The sequence below is a fragment of the Cyprinodon tularosa genome, unplaced genomic scaffold (assembly GCF_016077235.1).
Source record: "Cyprinodon tularosa strain WSP-4 unplaced genomic scaffold, ASM1607723v1 ctg219, whole genome shotgun sequence".
NCBI classification, from domain to species: domain Eukaryota; kingdom Metazoa; phylum Chordata; class Actinopteri; order Cyprinodontiformes; family Cyprinodontidae; genus Cyprinodon; species Cyprinodon tularosa.
This window is the reverse complement of record NW_024038819.1, coordinates 12143-25064: the sequence shown is the minus strand read 5'-3', so window position 1 is coordinate 25064 and position 12922 is coordinate 12143. Positions and strand designations below refer to the sequence as shown.

At 40.6% G+C, this 12922-nt stretch overlaps 1 protein-coding gene across 1 annotated transcript in view; it reads right to left on the bottom strand.

Moving 5' to 3' along the window:
• Positions 1–12526, bottom strand: part of si:cabz01090165.1 (uncharacterized protein LOC100333421 homolog) — a 472423-nt gene extending 459897 nt beyond the window's left edge. The window contains exon 1 of the mRNA XM_038285977.1: positions 11294–12526. The gene's annotated coding sequence lies outside the window, so the exon portion shown is untranslated. The remainder of the gene's footprint in view (positions 1–11293) is intronic.
• Positions 12527–12922: the final 396 nt, after the last annotated feature.

The window sequence follows — 12922 nt, the reverse complement described above, 5'->3', positions numbered from 1 at the left end:
TTTTTGCTGCTTGTACCAGTGAATTCTGACGCGCGTCTGAAGCAGCTTTGCTGCTCTCGCTGCGCGGTCCAAAAGTGTGTCTGACGCGCGTTGGGCGGAGCTTCACTATCCTTTCTCTGCCTTGCAGCTATATTTGCTGTGATCAGTGGGAATAAAGTAGTTTTAATATGTTTTTAAGTGAGAAAATACACCTGAAAACTTCATCAGTGGAGTCAGTTCATCCAGATTACAATCCTGCCTCCCAATGTTATTTCTGTCGGAGCCGCTCAGACCCCCACATACCGGCGGTGTGCCGACAGAGGGAATCCATTCATCAGCAGCCTCTGGCCGGGTCGCCTCCTCGCGGTTTACCGCGGTGGCTGGTAGGTGTTTTTCATCTAAATAATCCGATCTGCAGGCACCAGAATAATAAAAGCGAACATATTCTGCCGGCAGATGTATATATTTTAAGTTAATTATGCTTTAATAAACTGTTTAAGAGAAGTGATCAGAGCAGTCTGTGTCATCAGCGCTGTGTCTCTCTCCCAGCCAGCTCCCAGATCAGCTTCTCTGATTGGTTGACGCGGTGCGTCGAGCAGCAAAAATTCAATTTTTCCATCTCGAGCAGCAGCGCGTTTGCGGCGCGTCACACGCGTCAGATGCCAAAACGCGCCCGACGCGCTGCTTCAGCTGCTCAGACGCGCTGCGCTTGCTGCTCGAAACGCGCCGCGGGACCTTTTGCTGCGCCTTGACGGTCGTCAACCATTGACTTTGCATGTAAACTCGCTGCTTCTGTCGCGCCAGCTGCCCCCGGTGTGAACGCAGCATAAACGAGCAGTTGGACAGGTGTACCTAATAAAGTGACCGGTGAGTGTAATTTGTGACTTTCAGCATAGCTGTTTCAGTGTTATCATGAGCTTTATAATCTGATAGAAACTCCTCAAAAAGGTACCGTATTTTCAAGACTATAAGGCGCACTTAAACGTCTTTTTTTTCCCTAAAAATGTGCGGTGCGCCCTTTGGTGCGGTGCGCCCTATGTGTGTTGTAACTGCGACTTTTGAGACCACATCATTGAGGAGATGATGAAAGAGTGGCTGAATGTAAGGAGACCAGGTGTTTTTTTTTTCCACTCATCACCATCGCTGTTAATATGTGACTCCATGCGTGCCCATCTCACAGCTGATGTGAAAAACATGGGGAAACAAATTAAGCTGTGCTCGCTGTTCAACCGCTCGACATCGGTGTGAACCGGACCCAGCAGGTGCAGCAGAAGCAGCGAGTTTACATGCAAAGTCAATGGTTGACGTGCGTATAGGCGCAGCAAAAGGTCCCGCAGCGCGTTTTGAGCAGCAGGCGCTGCGTCGGGAGCGTTTAAGCATCTGACGCACCGCCAACGCGCTGCTGCAGCTGGAGATGGAAAAATTGAAGTTTTGCTGCTGGACGCGCCGCATCAACCAATCAGAGAAGCTGATCTGGGAGCTGACAGCGAGACAGACACAGCGCTCTGATGACATATGATATTAACACAAATGAAAAGGGCTGGATGGATGAGGAGATGATGAAAGCGTGGCTGAGGCAGGTGTATGTGAGGAGAACAGGTGTTTTTTTCCACGCATCACCATCGAAGCGGCCGTTCAAAGTAAGGCTGCGAGCGGCATGTGAGCGATGGATGACCGACAGAGACCACAGTTTCAGGATAAGTGGAAGGCAGCGCCGGGCAAGTTACGCCACAGTTTGCGGATGGATTGCAGATGCTTGGACTAACGTGTCTGCTGGCTCTGTTGTTCAAGCTTTCGCAAAAGGCGGCATTATTTCTGAGGAGCCGCCCGGCACGGAAAGTGACTCTGACAGCGAAGAAGGGGAAATTGGCATGTTTGATTTAGCGCAGCTGTTTAATTCAGAAACAGAGGATGATGACTTTGATGGGTTTGATTAATACTTTGTAATAAATACATTATTAAAGCACAATCATACTCAGTTTTGCTCCCGCTCTATTTTTCTACCTGAAAACTTAATTCAACAGCAGCCTCTGGGCCGGGTCTCCTCCTCTTCACCGCGGCGGCTGGCAGGTGTTTTTTCATCTAAATAATCTAAATCTTGCAGCTATATTTGCTGTGATCAGTGGGAATAAAGTACTTTTAATATGTTTTTAAGTGAGAAAGTCCACCTGAAAACTTCATAATTGCAGTCAGTTCATCCAGATTATCTATTTCTGTCGGAGGCGCTCAGACCCCCACATACCAGCGGTACACCGACAGCAGAAATCCCTTCAACAGCAGCCTCTAGGCTGGGCAGCCTCCAGGTTCACCGTGGCTGCTGGCAGGTGTTTTTCATCTAAATTATTTTAGCTGCAGGCACCAGGATACCGGTAATAAAAGCGAACAAATTCCGTCGGCAGGTTTCAGGATTTTAAGTTAATTTAGGAGTGATCACAGCGCACTGTCATCTGCGATGTGTCTGTCTCATGGCCAGCACCCAGGTTTGATTAATAGTTTGTAATAAATACATGAATAAAGCACAGTCATACTCAGTTTTGCCCCCGCTGTATTTTTAAATACGCAGTAGAGTTATTTAAAGGTAGTAGAGGACATGTACCGGTATATAAAAAACGCGCCCTATAGTCCGGTGCGCCTTATGTGTGTGTTAAATACAGAAATGGGACACATAACTGAGAGTGTGCCTTTTAGTACGGTGCACCTTATGGTCGTGAAAATACGGTAATTATGGTGTATGTGGTCACATACATTTTTGGCAACTATTATCTCAAGAATTTGAAATAAGAAAGGAAGACTGGATATAGGTCTTTAATCAACCAAGTTAGCTGGGTCAAGAGGTGGTTTCCTGAGTAAAAGTTTAAAATGGAAGAGGAAATCAGAGGAAATAGTTCCTTAAATAACCTCATTGGAAAAAGGATCTAACATACAACTTGAAGGCTTAGATGAAGATACCAGTTTAGCTAACTCTGAAAGTTCAACTGGATCAAAAGAGCGTACACTTGGTTTAGATTTTATTAGGGATGCAGGATATTGGGATTTTGGCCGATATACTATGTGTCGATATTTTAAAACTCATGTAGCCGATAACCGCTGCCGATACCGATGTTAAAGCTGGACAAAAATAAGTAGTCATTGAAAATAGCAGTTTTGTTATCCATTTCTGACACTTTGAAAAATAATATACTCAAATATATTTTCATATGCTGATATCAAATTGATTTTTAAAAATGCGATATCGATCTATTTTACTTTCAAAATCTCCTGAAATTTCATCGTTCTGTTACAAACTCTCATGATATTTTGCGAATTCTTGTGAGATTTTGTTAGTAAAATAGATCGATACCATGTCAATATATCAACATATAAAAATATGGCAAAATTTCGTGGATTTTCGGGGAATTTTGTAGCATTGACGTATAGCAATATTTCATTAGTAAAAGAGATTGATATGGTGTTTTTAAATGGCAATATATCAGCATATGAAGATATTGTGATATTTTAATGTATCAATATTTTTTCCCTCGTCTTTAGAAGTTTTTAAGTCTGTAAAAAAGAAGTTTTTCAGGAAGAAGTAGCAGTATTTATATATATTTTTTTGTAGACTTTAGAAACTCAGAAGCTAATCAAATATCGGGTTAAATATCGGTGGGGTGGCCGATGTCCGATATTCAGTTTTAAGGCCGATACAGGCCGATACCGATAGCGGGCCGATTATATTGTGCATCCCTAGATTTTATAGCTACTTCAGACGCTGCCTCACCTTTCAGATAGAACCAATCATATTTACAGGGTTGCCAAAGATCGTATTTTAAACAGACAGAAAAAAAAAGCTTTTTTGAAAGACTTCCCTCTTATAAACAGAACTTTATGAAAGTAAAGACAATGCATGCCCTTATAATTTCCTGTCAAATCTGTATAAAACTCAAACAAATAGCATACACAGAGCAATAATAGGATAATGTACAAATATTAAAACTTCAGATCTTGAACACATGAGCTCAGCTGAGTAACAACAGAACATGGAAGAGACTGAAGGAAAAAAATACAGGCCTGTTGAATCCATGATCCAAATCCCAAAAGCTGCAAGCAATTCCAGCAACCCATCATCTATCCCCATCCCTCATTTTTAAGCTTTGCTTAATCTCAGTTGTGTCTAATATCTCTGAAACCTATACACTGGAGCTGGGACAGTCCAATCACTAACAGCTCAGTGCATCAAGACACATTTGTCCAACTGTTTATGATTTCTTTGTCTACTGTGCTTGCAAAACACAGCTAAATGAAGAAAAAGCTCCAAAAACCACATGTGTTGTTGCAGTGAGAGATAAGAGTGGAAAGAAAACAGGATTTTTAGTTAAGGAAGAGCTGTGGGTGCTGTAGAGTCAAGCTGTCATAGCATTTACTTAAATGTAATGTTTGAGGTTGAAACCTGGGCCTGCAGCACTTATAAGGAGAAGAGGAGAGAAAGAGAGCAAGAAAATGAGGAAGAAAAACTACTTGGTGCGGTCAGGCAAGGCAAATGGGTGGCTTTGTAGGATGGACAGATGGATAAGAACACAGATGGTCGAGTACTGTAGATGGAGTGATTTGGGGTATAGCTCCAGGCTGGGAGATTAAACAGCGGATTAATTCTTCTTAGAGGCAGGATGCAGCATTTCAAGTACAATATAAATCTGAATATTTCCAACAGCCTCTTGGTTATCAGCCAGTGCCTCATTGTTATATCACAATTTCTTACAGTTTTTATGGCTGAAATTCAGCTTCCAATATTACACTAAGGTTTTTGTAAAAGAAAAAGTTGATAATGAATTAATTCAATTCTCTTTATTCATATAGCGCCAATTCACAACACATGCCATCTTACTTTACAATTCAACCAGATCATACAGTCAAATTGATTCAAAGTTTTCCATGGAAAACTTTTGTGTGCAATCAACCAAATACACACAAAAAAGACTAGTTAACATCAACCAAACACCAAACTAACTAATTTCACCATGAACATAAATAGAAACAAAACCCTCCACCAAATGAACCTGTAATTTTATACAGCCAGAAAATTGACTTTGATCCATGTATATTGTCTCAAAGGAAGAAGTAAAACTTATTTTTCATACCCCTTCTCCCTCTCATAGCACTTGAATTAACTTAAAGTAGAGTAACTTTTCTGTTAAAAGTTTTTTTCAATATTCACACACAAAAAAATACATATACAAACACACACACACATATATATATATATATATATATATATATATATATATATATATATATATATATACAGACAAACACATCAGGTCAATATCCGCATTTAAACCCTTGTACACCAGCATTCAGACCACTGCGAGCCCCTGAAACCCCCAATTATCAGTGCCACAGCTGAACACCACATTCCCTCAAATCGCTCCCACCACTGGTCCCATCTCACACCCCACAATGACATTCACCTCCTCTCCTCACAACAGAGGAGAGGTCGAAAAACATCAGTTTTGGCCTTTCTTTAAACAGACCCATGCTTAGACATTGCTTCAGCTCTTTTTATAGTTTATGCCAGACCTTCACACCACTGACTGAAATGCCCATTCTCTTCATGCAAGTTCCAACCCTCAAGGTTTTGAAGTTAAGGTTTTCCCTGTAGTCATAGCCCCCCACTATATCAATAAACAGAAACTGTTTGAAAATCGACCAGATAAAGGAGTTTTGAGGACTCTATAAATAATATATTAGTAGAGTCATAGAATCATGCCTTGTGAACCATTCTGATGGTCCTTTTTTCTATCGTGCATAACGGTCGCAGCGAGGTTTACATGTTTCCCCATATTTCAACACAGTAACTCAAGTAAGTTAACATAAGTGCCTAATGCAGAATATGAAGAGCAGCATAATTTAGGAAATGTTTAGCTTTGCTGAGAATTGCAATACTTCTTGATATTCAAGTTTGAACGTATTATATAGGAGGTCTCACGGAAATCTTACCGTATATCATTACTCCCAAGAACTTAATTTCCTTAACTCTCTATACTCTCATATTATCTACTAACTTGTTTTATCCAAATTTCATAATAGTTTGTTAATATCAAACCATATCTTAAGTCGACATAACTCAAGGTTGACATCAGCCTTAAGCTGATTCAAATGATCACCTGTACAGAAGATGGTAGTATCGTCTGCAAACAAAACAAATTTAAGTATGCTAGAAACTTTGTATATTCACTCTTTATTAGTCTTTTTCCTACTACATAAAGGTAGGCAGCAGCTTAAAAAACCATTATGGCAATTATCCTACATCCAAATAGTATGTAGGTCTTCATACATAGACACACATCAATTTCAAACATATGGTATCGACATCGGCCAACACTGCACAACCAGGTATCGGGGCCAAAAAATGGTATCGGCGCATCTCTATTTCTTAACTCACTGAACATTCCATAACCACACCCTGAATATATTTCATTTCAACGTTAACCAGAACTAAATATTTAGCACAGTCATTAAAAGAATAAAATAAAAAAAATATGAGTAGAAACTGATCATTCAACATTCAAGCTTCCTTACATTTTTTTTTTTTACTTTTGCTTGGAATGCACTATGTTGACATGATTATATTGAGTGTAATGCTGGGGACCTGGGTTTAAATCCTGGTTGTGTCAGCAAGGAAATCCAGCTCCAAATCTTTGCCAAGTTTGTGATCAAGTTGTAAGGCCTTGTTCCTGTGATCTGTAAATATGGGATAGCAACAAAAAAAGTATTGACTTTTCTCTGGTAGGTTGGTCAGTGACAGAGGCTTGCTTGAAAGTTATGGGGCTGCTGCAAGCACCAGAGGAAGGTTTACGACTCAGACGAAACACCTGAGGAAAGGCCGTGCAGAACTTGCTCATTTAAAGCTCTGATCAGGGGGATCCATTTCAAATCTTAGGAGATGATAACTGTTAGATGTTATAGTGAACAGAGGGTTACCTTCATCTAAACACTAGGGTTGTCACGATACTAAACTTTTCAACTCGATACCGATACTAAGGAAAATATTCGATACTCGATACCATTTTTGATACCGCAAGGATAAAAACAAAGACTCCAAAATTCTACAGAAATATTTTCATTAATAAATAAAATACAATAAATGTATGCTGTGCACAATATTAAGCAAGCTTGATAAAAACCTGTAAAATTAAAATGAAGTGTTCCTTCCTTGGCTATGCTTTGCTCACATAACAATGACACTAGCCAAACCGGTTAAGAAACAAAAATAATTCTCAGCAGCCGCACCTCTTACAAAAAAAAGTCTGAAACTGAAAAGTGCACAGAATTATTCAATCACACAGTGTTCTGAAAGTGCATTGTCCTCTATTCTGCACTTTAGATGAATGACTGCTTAGGTGCCACTGGTGGTAGCACTGTATCGATACTTTTAAAAACCAGTATTGTATCCGAAAACAATGTTTCAGTATCGATACTTTTTTGAGTAGCGATACTTTTGACAACCATACTAAACACTAGTAGATGTTTAGCAGGATATGTAAATTAAATAACTGTCTTTGTTCCTCCATCATCCTGAAAACAGATGATCCACAAGCAGACCCATTCTTCCAATGCCCCCACCCACTAACCTCTTCCAGTGAGCAACATAAAATTGTGTTCAGGGGCAGGCCAGTTGGCACCAGAACAATCTGTGGGAATTTATCTTTTTAACCATGTTATGCAAATTGATTTATATATATACAGTGTTGTGCCTGAACGCGTTCATTGAACGAAAGTTCATGAACTCGTTCATATTTTGGGCGAACGTGAACTGAACGTACTGCATTACTGCCTGGTGAACGTTATTGTGAACTCGTTCATTCTGGTGTCTGTGAACGGCACGCTCTCTCAGTTCAGCTCCGTTCAATCGGTTGCCAGATTTCTATAGAGCCCTCCAGGCGAAACCCCAGCTAAATCACACCGTAAACAGGCCTTAATATGTAGCGGGAAAAACACCCAATCTGGCAACACCAGCTACCAGTGTCGTAGCCTACAGCTGCGTGCGTCATCAAAACAAAATGCAGCGTGGAAGCCAAAGCAGCACGGAGGCGACCGTGGAGGCGACAAAGCAGCAGTATGATCACTTAAAACAGTTTTATGACCAGGTGGTTGGTGAGGACGATGGCAACAAGTTTGCCCGCCGGCTTTCAGTAAAAAAATCCGCACTTCAGTAACCTTAAATTCCTACCTCAGCCTGGTCCCTCAGTTTGTGTTAGTAAAATCTTCTTCAGCGGAGGTCTTCAACAGGGGATCCGCGACCCCTAGGGGGTCTACGGAGGTACTGCATGAGGGTCTGCATGGTTAGTTGATATTTTTATATTCCCCCCCTGCAATTTTTCCCCCCACTAATTGAAATGTCTTTAAATACTCATTAACATGAAATCAACACACTGTAGTAAAAAGATAAATGGAGACAAAAGATGTCTTTCAGTCATCAATGCACACATTCAGCGACACACAGGAGCTCTTTCAAGCTGGGCACCGTTTCCTTCACAACAACCAGGAATCAGAATCAGAAAAACTTTAACAATCCCAGGGAGAAATTAATTTCTTTACATTACTCCATCTGTAATAGAGTGACTATAGGACACAATTTCATACAATATATATAGTTAGGGGGTCTCGCTCCATCTCGCCATCAGTTTGGGGGTCCTTGGTCTGGAAAACATAGAAGACCCCTGTTCTTGAGGGTTTTACTATCCATGTAACTTGTTTGTTAAACCTGCCTGGTATAATTTTCCAGGATTCCAGTATTCCTTTTTAGTATGTATTGAAATGGAATTTCAAATGGAAAAAATTATTAAAATAAAAAAAAAAAAAACATTTGCACCTTAAAGACTACTTTCCTATTTTTCTTTTAATAATTACTCATAAAAAAGACCATTCAAGCAGCACATTTTTCCTGATGTTTTTGAGAATATACTGTAGGGGTGAAAGCTGCAGCTGCTACTAGTGTGAAGTGAATGGACAGCAACAAAGCGTTAAAGCAACAATGGGGAAATGCTGTCCCCTCAATGCTAATGTAAACCCTGGTTGGATAAGGATTCAAAACTGGATATGAAGATAAAATCTGACGCACAGTTTCAGAGTTACAACTGATAAAATAATTGCTGTCTGTGGTTCTACAGTAGGCTATGGTGTAATTGAGCAATATATGAAAAAAAAAAAAAAGAACTATGAACTAGTTAATTTTTTGGTTTTGAATTATGAACTATGAACTGAACTAGTTCATTTTAAAATAAGTGAACTGAACTTTGAACTAGTTCACGTAGAAAGACCAACACTGTATATATATATATATATATATATATATATATATATATATATATATATATATATATATATATATATATATATATATATATATATATATATTGATAACTACAAAATGAAATTGCCTCCAGTTTTTTAATTCTGTATCCTTAACAGCTGCAGTGCTTTGGTTATTCTCCAGCAGCCTGGATTAATCAATATTAAAACAGTTTAATTCGATTTTTAAATTCAGATTACATTACAGCCATCAAAAGAAATCTATAAAACTGGATCATTCTCATGAGCAGCTTCAAATGTAAATAATAGTCTTCAGTGCATCTTTATAGCAGTTTTAAAGCTTGCGTAATTTTTTATTTTTTTGTTTCGGGGGGGAGTGGGGTGGGGGGTGTATTAATGTCTTTCATGGGGCCCCAAATTTCTGGCAGCGACCCTGATCCCTTGTATCACAGTGTAAGTTGAATATTGCATCATATCACTTATTCTGATCACATATTTGCTCATGGTTGACGCTGTGTGTGATGAGAATTGTGATGCACTACATTATGCAGCTCCCCTTAATTATAAATGACGAACCAGGTTTAGCAGTTTTTTTTTTTTTTTTTGCTGAAATCTCCCCTGCTCCACAATTTTCTATCCTTCATTAAGTTCTACCTTCCATCATTCTACCTTCCTTCCTGGTCCTCTGTACAGCCTCCAACAATCCTCTCTCCTCTGCTCCACTCTTCTCATTTTCTGGCTTCCTGCACTATAGATGCTCCTGTAATCGCAGGCATGATGAGCCAGCTGCAGAAACAGAGACATATGCAGACAGAAAGCTCCCTGCCTCAAACTGGATCAGTTATTATGCTCCTATTTGGCAAGCCAAGGATGCCACTATTCGCATCTAATTACCACGTTAAGATTGAAGTTTATTCGCTAAAAACGACAGGTTTCCCGAAATTTCGCCACTTTTTTCGCCGTCTTTTACCAACAAGCGCCGCTTGTTACGTCTGTCATGATAGGACCAGAAGACATGCGTTTTTAATGCCGCTTCTCAGTTGTAAACGCTGGTGAACTGTTCCTACTAATACCTGTAAAGCACAAAACATTAGTTGGCGATCCATGTTGATGCAACACGTTTTTACATGAAAATAGGCACGAAAATGGATTCAAAATAACAGCAATGTGCATGTACTGAATATATTCCTAAAATTAAGGCTTTGTGAAACGGCAATGCAGTGAACTTTGGCAATGCTGCAACATTGAGCTTTGTCAGAGTTTTCCACAAAGCAGATCTGTGCTGAACTATCTTGGTCTGGCTGCCTTCATCAGCGATTGGATGCAACCAGTTCAAATGCATTGGCTGTGGGAAAAGAAGGAAGGACATCATTATCATATTAGGAAAACACGTGTTAAATATGCGCTTTGTCTGGGTCAGAACGCGCGTTAAAAACGCGCGTCTAGCGGTACCATCATGACTGACGTAAAAAGCGGCGCTTGTTGGTAAAAGATGCCGAAAAAAGCAGAGAAATTTCGGAAAAACGTTTTGAGTGGGTTAATTTCAGTCTTAACGTGGTAATTAGATGCGAATATTGGCATTCTTGGCTTTCCATATTTTACCGGCGCGCGAACGGACTTCAAGGTGCACGCGTACATGCGCCCTTACACGAACATATCCCCCAGGACTATTAGACTTCACCTACGCCACCACCTTCAATATGCTCAAGAAGAAAAACAAATCGCAGAGAAAAGTTGCGAGAAATGTCACCCAAGCTCCACACCACAACGAATTTTTGACATCTGCAGGAGTAAAGCGATGAGCACCATACGAGCCAGCAGGCGCAGAAAAGAGCAGTCACACTGTGAGGTTATGACACAGCCTAATCAGATTACAGCAATGATTCCTTTCCAATGAACTAAGAATACAATTCCCCATGGTCCCACGGTAGAAAAACGACAAGAAAAAAAAGGAGCATCCTATCATTCATACACACAGTGAAACACGCAGACTCGATATATGTCATTAACAGCCAATATGCCTTACCGTCATTGATCTTCAGCTTCTCTTCGTAGTCTCTTTTCTCTCCCAAGAAGCCCCTCTTCTTGCAATGTTTGTCCCTTCGTCCTCTTTTTCTTTGATAAACTAATGGGTGTTAGTTAAATCGTAACATGGAGCCCTGGGAAGATTTAGATCTCATCGGTTTATCCCAGCTCCAGCTTCTCTCCTTATCCAAAAATGAGATAGTATAACACCACTGTTTTTCTAGTGATGAACAGGCAGTAACGTGTGCGTGTCTATGAGAAGTCTACACAGGCGTGCACAAATAGAAGAGTAAACTCGGGGATCAGGAGTATGTGGTTTGAACATGAGACGCTAAGTAAGGCTTTCCCATCTTGAGAAATCCAAGGAGAAAACAATGCGCAGAAAGGTTGAGAAATTTTCATAAAGCGTCCCTTTCTCGCAATTAGGGCCACACCAGCAGATTCTGCTCCATCCCCGTGAACGCTGTCTCTCTACAGAATCCCTGGGGGCTGATCCACACCCAGATCAGGCAACAGTAGAGCCGAAGGGCTAAACAGCTCTAATCCTGATACAGTCCATGTCAAGGGCCCGCAGAAATCAGTGCGCAAAGCCAAATATACATCAATAAGGAGCTGCCAACAGATAGCGTGTCCTTGAGCCAGAAAATGATCTGTTCCCCTGTGGAAACAGCTTCTCCTCCTGGCGGGAGCAGCCTATCAAGCATACAAGACAAGAAATAAAAATTCAGAGCCGCCTATTTAACGTTGCTGCAGCAAGATCGGAAGCTGGCAGCTCCACCGGGACCGAAAGCGCTAAAATCCTCCTTCGGATCGGCTGTAAAACCAGTTCGGGCGGTGTCCCTCTGTTATCTGCGCCTTAGCTGTAATTATTCAGGTACCGTTAAAGTTAATCCGAAACATGCGGATTGCAACAAAATGTTCAACCTTGGGGAAATAAAGATAGCGGGAGCAGCAAATCCTAGAACTTTCACGACGCTGACACATCCAGTCCTGGGTTGGTGGAAGCTCTCAGACCCGCTCTGCATCGTCACAGACCGCGATAACCTCCAAGCGGATTGGCTTCACATACCCGGACATACTCCAAACATTGATGCAGAAAAATCCAACATCTCACTGTGCCTCCCAACCTCCAGATTCATTCAACATCTCAAAATGAGCTATAGGGAATCCTGTGCGTTCTTGCCGCCGGATGGAGGCGGCTGTGGGCACAGGATGTCGAATAATGAAAAAGACACACCCATTTTATCCATCCATCTGCACATCTATTCAAGAAGAGGGGGATTTTTTACCTCTTTAAAAGCCGAAAAAAACAACACAGCACAAATAAATGCTTAACAATTAAAGACTGACTCTTTCTTCTCAAATAAGCCAATAGAGGAGGGATTGCTAATGGCTTAAATATCGGTAAACAGAGACGGTAGTTGCAGGGGGCCCCGTCATTTTCACCTGGTTGGCCCCGTCAGCAATTGTGGACAGGGACTTTTTTTTTGGGATGAAAAATTTTTAAAAACCCCCAAAATTTGTTACTTTGGGGCCCCCTCTTTTTAAAAAAAAATAGAATTTTCAATTTGGGGGGCCCATTTAAACGAAAAATTAATGTTCAAGATTTTTTTTAAATTTTTTTTAAAAG